Source organism: Chrysochloris asiatica, unplaced genomic scaffold (assembly GCF_000296735.1).
Source record: "Chrysochloris asiatica unplaced genomic scaffold, ChrAsi1.0 scaffold00033, whole genome shotgun sequence".
In the NCBI taxonomy this organism is placed as follows: Eukaryota; Metazoa; Chordata; class Mammalia; order Afrosoricida; family Chrysochloridae; genus Chrysochloris; species Chrysochloris asiatica.
Window position 1 is genome coordinate 23,021,835 of NW_006408551.1, and position 10,217 is coordinate 23,032,051.

General features: G+C 39.9%; 1 protein-coding gene and 1 pseudogene across 1 annotated transcript in view; one reads left to right on the plus strand and one right to left on the minus strand.

Annotated features, from left to right (window-relative positions):
- The window catches only part of LOC102814163, an 18,113-nt pseudogene extending 17,145 nt beyond the window's left edge, over nt 1-968 (minus strand).
- KCNMB4 (potassium large conductance calcium-activated channel, subfamily M, beta member 4) overlaps nt 1-10,217 on the plus strand; it is a 110,975-nt gene that overhangs the window by 68,819 nt on the left and 31,939 nt on the right. The gene's annotated exons all lie outside the window — the stretch shown is intronic.

The following is a 10,217-nucleotide window of genomic DNA, read 5'->3' on the forward strand; positions in this document are numbered from 1 at the left end:
ATGTCACTGACTCTGGGCCCAGAAGTCCCCAGGTCTTGCCATACTGCTGGCCAACCAGGTCTCCACCCGGGTTCACAGGAGTCTATTGAACGTGGTAGAGCTTAGCTCACAGCTTCATTGCTATTTTTCCCTCACTTCCACTTTTTGGTGACCAACATGGTCTCCAGTCGGAGTGTATGTCTGCTTGTGTATTCCCATTGAATCTTACTCTTGCCTTGATGTCTCCTGGGCGATCAACTTGCCAAGCCACTTTTTAAACATCTGGCAAAGTCTCAGTCAGTGAGCCGTTAAGGGGATGCTGGGAACAGTTTTGCCACAGTCTCCTATTTCCACCATCTTTGTCCTGTCAGAAGAGTGGAGAGATGTGACTTGATGCCAGGAGGACAGAAGCCATTATTTGGCTTTAAAGGGTTTGGCTTCCACACACTAAGTAGCCAGCTTCCCAACACCTTCGTTGAGTAACTGCTTCTGCCTTGACCTTCATACTCTCTGGGTTTGCTGTTACCTGAGATCAGTAACAGTTATATTCTTAGATACATGAATCTGAATGCACGTATAAACAATACCAAAACCCAAACTCACTGTCATTGAGTCAATTCCGACTCATAGCAACCTTATATGGGGTTTCTGAGACTGTATATCTTTACAAGAGCAGAGAGCCCCATCTGAACTGCAGATCATGCTGTTACCATTCCAACATTTACCCTACAGCGCCACCAGGTCTCCTTTATAAACAATACAAGTTGATCGGTTGCAGGTCATTTTTGCCTTGGATTTTGTTTTTGTTTTTTTGGTAAATGTATATACAATAAAACATCTTCTGCTTCAACATTCTTCACATTCAATGACCTTGTGTTCATCCTGTTGTGCAACCATCACCATTATCCATTTCCCAATCTTTCCATTACCTTTAATAAAAACTCAATGTCCCTTAAGCAATAGGCCTCCTGTTCTCCTCCTCCCACCATAGCCGTTAATAGACTGGTGTGCTGCTATAGGATAAACACTCAACTACAACGTTGGTTTGAACCGCTAGGTCAGCAGTTCAAATGCATCAGCCACTCCTTAGAACCCTATACAGGGTTGCTATGAGTTGGAACCAACTGCATGTCACTTAACAGCAACAACAACAAAGAATACACTGGTTGTATTGTAATTTTTTAAAGGACCATTTTGACGTTTTCTTTAGTCAGTATGATATATTGAGTCTAGTGATATATCCAGAGTCTTAAAAAAGAAGTGAATCTGGAATCGTACCCAAATTGATTCTTTCCCATATTGATATACATTTGTCTCTGGCTCCATACTAAGAGAGATTGCATTAGAATTGAAGGCTAACTTTGGTTAAAGTCTGTAAGATGGGGGCTTCAAAATTTCCATGATCTTTTCATTTCATTTTTCCATGACCTTTTTGAAGCCCCTTCATCTAGGTTTTTGTAAAAACAATATTTGCTGTGGCTTCCCCAGTGTGCTATGTTAATTCCACTGTTCTTCAGCAGTCTGACATCCAAAGTGGCGTCATGTTACTTATGATGTAAATTGCTAGGATCTGTGTTCTGATGGTGAATCCAAGTGTTTTTATGCTAGCAAATTCATCAATTAATGGTACTTAGCATTATGACAATAAAGCTAAGTATTTGGTTTTATTATTTGATTATTGATTTGATTATTATTAAACCACTTCTCACTTAGGATGCTTTAATGCAGGCATTAAAGCCCTGAGGGAATTTGGAAGGAAAATTACAAGAACTGTGGGACAAGTAGGTCAGGAGTGGAATGCAGGCCAGGGTTGTGTGTCAGGAGACTTCAGGTCTATCCATAGCTCCCTGCGTGACTTGCTGATGCCCTTGGGCTAGTTACTCAAGAGCTCCCGCCTCAGTTTCATCTTAGGTGAAACAGGGCCAGAACCAGCCTCTAGCACACATAGAGGGCATAATGGCATTGATAGACTTTCAAATCTAGGCACACCATTTAATCATTTACTCATTCTAAAGTGCATCCCTCTCACAACGTTTTGTGAGAAGTGTTTCCCACTCTGTATTTGAACAGGTCTGGCAAAAATGCACATCCATCACCTTCTCCTGAATCAATTCAAATATTTCTAGTTGTCAAAAAAGAACTATCTGGAGGCAGAGATGGGGGCATGCAGAGGGGAAGCGGCTGAGGACTCTAGATTCATGGACTAAGTAGAGAGGGACTAAGAGCTGGTGGCCAGGAGGCAGACTTGCAGAATGTGCCCTTTGGAGATGTAAATTATTATATATACCTGAGTGGTTTGTTTGTTTGTTTGTTTGTTTTTTAAAAAGCTAAAGTGGATAGAGAGAAATACTGTTAACTGATGGTACATGGAGGGGATTATAATCATTGTAATGAAACAAGGTGTATGATTTGTTGAATGTAAAACTGATTATCTGTCCTGTAAACTTTCACTCAAGTCACAATAAAAACCTTAAATCAAAAAAAAAAGAAAGAAAAGAACTATCCATAAAGGATCAGACTGACAACAGCAGCTCCAAAGACTAGATCGCAAACTTACTTTATGTTAATGGGGAAGAAACAACTTTGGAACAGGAAGGTGAGAATCATTGCATGACTCAAAGACTGCAATCAGTATCATTAAATTGTCCATATAGGAAGTGTTGATTTGGTGTCTGCTCTATTGTGTATATTCTCAATAGCAGCAACATATAAAACAAATTATAGAAAAATAGAATTGTGATTCTTCTAAACAAACTGAATTTCAACTGAATGTGATATGAAAAGGTGAAGCCATAATGAATAAAAATAAGTAAGACTTTGAAAACGTCATCTTCATTAGCGCTAGTGTCAGAGTGAGGACAGGCTATGTTACTTGAGTTTTATAGAAGAGGGAGCAGTCGGGAAAACATTTACATGGCCAGTGAGGAGCAGGAGATGGATCTGAAGCCAGGTCCTTGACCCTCAGCTGGTGATGATCTCAGTTCATCATTGTAGCCTGTGCAAAGGAGAGCAGTACATTATTACCACCATTGTTTAATCTAGAAACCAAAGCTCAAGTTTTTGAGAACAAACATGAAATTAGCTTTTATGGGCAGCCATTACACATTGTTGATTCATATTGTGTTTATAATAAATTAAACTTACTCCTTCAGATCTGTTTTATACTTATTACTCTTAAAGCAGCTTCCTTCTATTTCCAAACTTGTGAAATTGGTTTTTCTGTATTTATATGCAAGAATTGTCCATTTATCTCTATAGGATTGCGTATTGTTGCTGGTGGCTGACTACTCCAGTATTTTAGGATTATTTTGAATGTTAATGCCACTACCTTCTTTCCAAGTTACTGATTGAAATTGCTGATTAGGACTGGTGCTCATTCTAGTCTGACCTAACAACAATAACAACAACAAAAGCCAGTGTCTGGGGAGTCAATTGTGACTCATGGCGATCCCCACATGAGTCAGAGTAGAACTGAACTGCCAAGTCTTTCTTCAAGGTGCCTTTGGATGGACTCAGACTCTCAACTTTCTGTTAGAAGCTGAGTGCTTTTACTACGCTGCCATCTTTAAATAGTACTTACTCTTGGTTACGAATCGGGCTGCTAATTTTACGGTTAGCAGTTCGAAACTACCAGCTGTTTTGCGGGAGAAAGATGAGGCTTTCTGCTCCCATAAAGATTTACAGCCTTGGAAACCCTGTATAGGGTCGCTATGAGTCAGAACCGACTCCACAGCACATAACAACAACACCACTCTGTACTAGAAACAGTGTAAGTGCTTTTTATACATGAACTCACTGAATCTACATATCACCCCTACAGGCATTATTACCACGGTCTTCATTTTGTAGTGGAAAGAACAGAAGAACAGAGAAATTAAGCATCTTGCTCAGGATCACATAGCTGGCAAATGACCGAGCCAGGATTCAAACTCAGGAGCCTGTGCTTTTAATCACTCTGCTGCTCTGCCTTTAGTATCAACCAGGAGGCTAGCCCACATTGTACACAGGATGACAGGAGAGATTCTATTACATTTAAGCAATGGGACTGCTATTATAACATCCTTAGAGCTAAGGTAGCCAAGTATTGTTGTTGTTGTTGTGGAGTCAGTTCCCGACTCATAGCGACTCTGCTCAGGGTTTCCGAGGCTGTAATTCTTTACCGGAGCAGAACACCTCATCTTTCTCCTGCAGAACCGCTGGTAGTTTCGAACCACCGACTTTCAGGTTAGCAGCCCAATTCATAACCACTACGCTACCAGAGCCAAGTATTAGACATGCTAAACCACAGAACTTATGCCTTTGTATGTGCTGTATCTTCTACCAAGAAAAATTTCTTTGCCCATTTCTTCCCCAGATTCTCAACTCCTATCTTTCTTTCATGTCTGCCCAGATGGCATTTCCTGCTTATTTGCCCAGATGAATGTAAAAACACACCTTTTATCTTATTACCTCTGCCCTAGTGATGCAGTGGTTAGTGTTCAGCTTCTAACTGAAAGGTTGGTGGTTTGAGCCCACAAGCTACTTCTTGGGAGAAGGATGTGGCAGTCTTCCATAAAGACAGCCCTTTAAAATGCCTAAATGGGAGTTTGTAAACTGTTTTTCCTGCTTTTGATTAAGAGAGTACTAAATTTGGCCACCATGCCTGTTAATTTAGTGAAACTGTAGGATACTTAGTCTATACCTGAGTATACCAGTCAGCTTAGGTTAGCTGATGCTATTGACGATAACCCACTTGAAAATCTCAGTACTTTTAACAGAACTTTATTTCCTGCTTAGAGCACATTTCCACTTTGGGCCTTATGTAGCTTTGCTTGGGCAAGATCACTACAGGGCCCCATCTGGAGGGTTCTCCTTCTGGGACATTAATGTTAATTTCATGGCAGAGGGGGAAGAAAACAACTTCTCCTAAGACAACCCATGCGTATACATTTTAGTCATTTAAAAATTCTTTATCATGTTTAGTTCACTAATCTGATCGCAATTTACTTATATTTTCTTAAAGTTTGAATATCTCCTGGTACCAGGATAAAGCTTAGCTACTGGTACATTTAAGAGACATTTGTAAGATTGATTGATAAGTATTGTTTTAAATTAGATTTTAAAATGATACAGTAAGTCATCACTTTAAGTCTATATATTCTTACTATAAAACGTTTGTTTTTTTCTCTCCAAATATATAAGCAATTTATTATTTAGGTAAAATGTCCTGAAATTCAGTTAGTTAACTTTACAATACAGAAATATTTCAGTATCTGTTTAACGCATGTTAACCAAGAAATAGCTGTTTAGCAGAGTACTACAAAAATGTATTAAGGCTATTATTCATATACTCTTTACTATATAATTTAGAGATTAGATGAATCATTCATTGCTATCCTTGAAGGCTGTTTTTCTCTTCCTACATGCAGTACCAAAATATATATATTGTCTGCTAGGTGTGGTGCTACAGGTTAATGCACTGAACTGCAAAGTTGGTTTGAACTGCAAGTTTCAAGCTCACCAGCTGCTCCTAGGAAACCCTGTACAGGGTCACTATGGGTCAGAACTGACGCTATGGCACACACACACACAAATCATTTAATTAGAAAACTAATAACTGGTACATAATACATTTTAATGAAATGGGTGTTTACCACTTAGGAAACTTCTAGAGACAATAATCACAATAGAAGCTATCCCTGTTTCCTTTGAGCTTTCATACTGAACAAAATTATGTCAGTTTGAACCACAAGGTTGGCAGTTCAAACTCACCAACCACTCCTCGGAAACCCTATAAAGGGTTGCTGTGAGTTGGAACCAACTTGATGGCACTTCACAACAACAACAACAATAAATGAAAAGACTGCAACCCACATTTCCCCTACCCAGGATACATTTTGCAGATCCTTTCTCCAAAGCAGCCAAAATAATGGTGCAATACTGATCCGAGAGGAACAAAAATGAAAATAAACTGTGGCAACGGGCTAATTTTTCTTGATTGAGGATCTAATTGCAGGGAGTTGGATAATTCAGCCTATTTCCTGAGAGTGAATTGTGGATTGAATTGCTGTGGAATGAGGCACGGGGTCTTTCTTTCAGAGGTGTGGAGAGAATGAAATGGTTGTCCACCTGCTTGAGTTCACTTGGTGTTGAACTGACTAGTTGCTGGCAGCAATTCCCAATATACTAGGTCTGAAACAATAACAGAGTAGGGGTATTGGAAGGCCCCTCAAAGAACACCTTAGCAGGGGTAAGGGCATGTGAGTTGAAGGAACAGAAACCACTCGTGATCATATTTCTGCACCATCGGCTTGGCTGGATTAGTTGTTATTAGTTGCCATTGAGCTGACTCAGATTGATGGCAGCCTGAATGGATTCCTGGACTTTTTGATGCCCCCTCGTATAACAGAATGAAACTTTGCTCAGTCCTGCACCATCTTCATGAGCCTTAGTATGTTGGAGGCTATAGTTGTAACTATGTGTCAATGTATGTCATTGAGGGTAACGTTCATATCTGCTGAACTTCTGTTTCACCAAACAAGATGTCCTTTTCTAGTAGTTGTTCTTACCTGATAACATGTCCAAAATGGTGGTGGTGGTGGTGGTATGCTGTGGAGTCAGTTGCAACTCATAGCGACCCTGAATAGGGTTACTAAGGCTGCAAATCTTTATGGGAGCAAAAAGCCTCATCTTTCTCACACAGAATGGCTGGTAGTTTCAAACTGCTGACCTTGAGATTAGCAACCCAACTTGTAACCACTCTGCAACTGGAGTTGAATTCTCACTATCCTCGCTCCTAATCATTCGGATTATATTTCTTCTAAAGCTTGTTTGTTTGGCAGTCCTATGTCTTTTCAGTGTTCTTTGCCAACAACATAATTCAAATACATCTTTTCTTCTTTTCTCCTCCTTTTTCATTGTCTTTTTGTCTTGGCGTGGTGCTATGGGATAAAATACTGAACAGCAAGGTCAGATTGGCGGTTCAAACTTACTAGTCACTTCTTGGAAACCCTATACAGGGTCGCTATGAGTTGAAACTGACTCAACAGCACTTAATAACAATAGGATAACTAAAAAAAAAAAAAAAGATACTAGGCAGATAGAAAAACAGTCAGGACAAAAATAAAATCAGTAAATATGATCACTTCCTCTTGGAAATTGTCTGAAAATAGTTGCCACAATCTGTGAAAACACAAGTAAATACACATGACTATTTATGCAAATGTATCTATGGTATTCCACGATTTCAGACAAACATATTTGGCCTTTGAAAAAATTTCCATTATGCCTAAGAGCCTGCTTTCATTTGTTCCTTCAGATTTTCTTAGCCAAGAATGTATTGCTCTGGGTTTTCACCCCTCTCTTTGAAGCCTTTTCATATTCCACTAACATTTACTGAGCTCTCACCCCAAACATTGCATGATGCTACATGCTTCTAGATGTTGGCACCACTGCAAAAACTCCTGACTTTCTGAGACCATTGTTATTTGTGGGGGCATTTGTTTTTAAGCTGTAGGTGAGTCAGTGAGCCTGTGTTATGCCCCCACTTCAATTTTACTATTTAAGGAACCTCTGCCGTCTTGATAGGGGAAAATGTTCCTCGACCTCCTTTTAAATGCCATGTTGTAGCCTTATACAATATACCCAGTATTCTTTAGATGGTAAGAAGATACGTTGACATTTGGGGGGGATTCCTTACCCACATCATTTCCTTGAGAACCAAATCCTGAAGCTTTTGCCAGCTTTACCCAATGGATTCCCTGTTAATATGCATATTTTGGGTACATCAGCATGTTTGTCACTTTCTCCTTGGAAGAAACCCTGGAAACGGTTTCTCACACCCACGTTGCAAGTGTGTGATCTGTGATTTTATCTCCCTTTGGTATTCTGTGTCCTCTTTGCCTGAAGTGAGGACTGAGAACATGATTCAGTTTAGGGAAATGATATAAAATGTGATTGTTAAAACGATCTTTTCAAAGAGTCTTTTTATATGTGTGCAGTTACTATACTTGATGCAACCTATGGCTTCCTTCCCCTGAAATAATGAAGCAGGTTTGAGTTCTATCAGTATCGGATACTGTCAAGTCAATTCCAAATCATGTCACCCCATGTGCATCAGAATAAAACTATGCACAATAGGGTTTTTCATGCTGATTTTTGAAGTTGGATCATCAGATCTTTCTTCCAAGGTGTCTCTGTGTGAACTCAAGCCTCCAACCTTTTGATTAGCAGCTGACCACGTTGACCATTCGCACCACCCACGTTTTGGACACTGTTGTTGTTGCTTGTTGTGAAGTGCCATCAATTCTCTTCTAACTCCAGCAACTCTGTATAGGGCCATCTGAGGAGTGGTTGGTGAGTTCGAACCACCAATTTTGTGGTTACTAGTCCAGGGCTTATCCTGCAGCACCACACCAGGAGTCTGGTTTGCACACTAGGGTGTTAGAATCATAGTATAGGAGAGTGCCTAGGAAATACCTGCTCAAAATTCAGGCCCTTGTAGATCATATTATTTTGTTTCAAAGGAAAGCCTCTTTCTTATCCCCTCTGCCTGAAATACTTTTGAAGGTATTGAGAGAAAGACTCAGCAATTAATAACTTTGCTCAGCAATTGATCCTTTGTGTTTGCAGCCCTTTCTCTAAGGACAGCTTCTTCTACCACTTGGCTACACAAAGCAAATAAGGGTCCAATGGAACTTGTTAGTTAATATTGTTTCTAGGGCATTTATTATTCTCAGCGAGATAGATAGACACAGTGGCTATAATAGTGGGCTCAAACAGGAACAGTTTTGAGAGTGGTACATGGCCTGGCAGGGTTTCATTCTATTGTACATAGAGTTGCTATAAGTTGGAACCAACTCAATGGCAATTAACCACCACCACAACAAGGACATTCAACAGCTCGGTGGTAGTGTGGGATCCCTTTGTTTTGTGTTAACCCCTGCAAGGAATATAAGGGTGTCCTGGTTTAGTTAGTACTATGTTTTGAGTTCTTTCCAGCTTCTGGATGGCTTCGGGAGTCCCTTTTGTACCACTGTATTCTCAGACATGCTAGATCACAACTGATATCTTTTGTGTGTGTGTGTGGTGAAAATACACAGCAAAACAAACATCACTCTAACAGTTTCTATATGTATAATTTGTGACATTGGTTGCTTTCTTTAAGTTGTGCAATCATTCTTGCTTTGTTTTTGCAAATTATTCCACCATTATAGGCCAGAACCAACTAGATGGTACTTAACAACAACATGTACCCACCACCCCTCAACAAACATTCCCTCTTTTCCTATCCCTCCTACTCCTGATAATCTAAATTTTTTGTTGTTGTTGTTTCTACATATTTGCAATATCATACAGTATTTCTTTTTGTGACTGACATTTTGTTTAGTGTAAAAAACAATGACACCAGCTCTGCCTCCCATGATACTCTCAGCTTGGTTTGATAATTCTTTGCAATGGCCACACAGAACGGCAACACCGATTACATTTTCGAGTTGTGCAACCTTTCTTACCCTCCTTTTCTGACTTGTTCATCCACATTACCATAAACTCACTACCCCCTAGTTTCCTATCTAATCGCTTGAGTTGCTATTGTCACTTTAATCTCATGTGTTGTTGTTGTTAAGTGCCAGTTGATTCTTAAAAGAGCATAATGCTCAAGGCAGCCGCAATGGGCTCAAGCATAACAAGAATTGTGAGGATGGTGTAGAACCAGGTGGCATTTCTTTCTGTTGTGCATAAGGTCACCATGAGTCAGCACCTGACAACCATCATGACATGTGACCTTCCCTACTTATCTTCTTTAAGATTGTTTTTTGGGTTACTTTGCCCTTCCATATAAATTTTGGGATTGACCTTTTCAATTTCTGCAAAGAAGGCTTTGGGAATTTTGTTGGAAACAAGAATCTTTCAGTGTTGTTGTTGTTATTCAGTGTCATTGAATCAGTTCTGACTCATAGTGCCCCTATGCAGAACAGAAGAAAACACTGCTTGGTCCTGCGTCAACTCACAGTCCTTGGTACGCTTGAGCCCATTGCTGCTGCCACTGTGCCAATCTATCTCATTGAGGGTTCTTCTTTTTTGCTGCCCCTCCACTTTAGCAAGCGTGATGTTCATGTTCTTTTGCAGAGACTGGTCCCTCCTGATAATATACGCAAAGTATAAGAGACTAAGTCTCACCATCATGGATGCTAAGGAATATTCTGGCTGTACTTCATCCAACACAGATTTGTTTGTCCTGATAGTCCATGGTGTATATA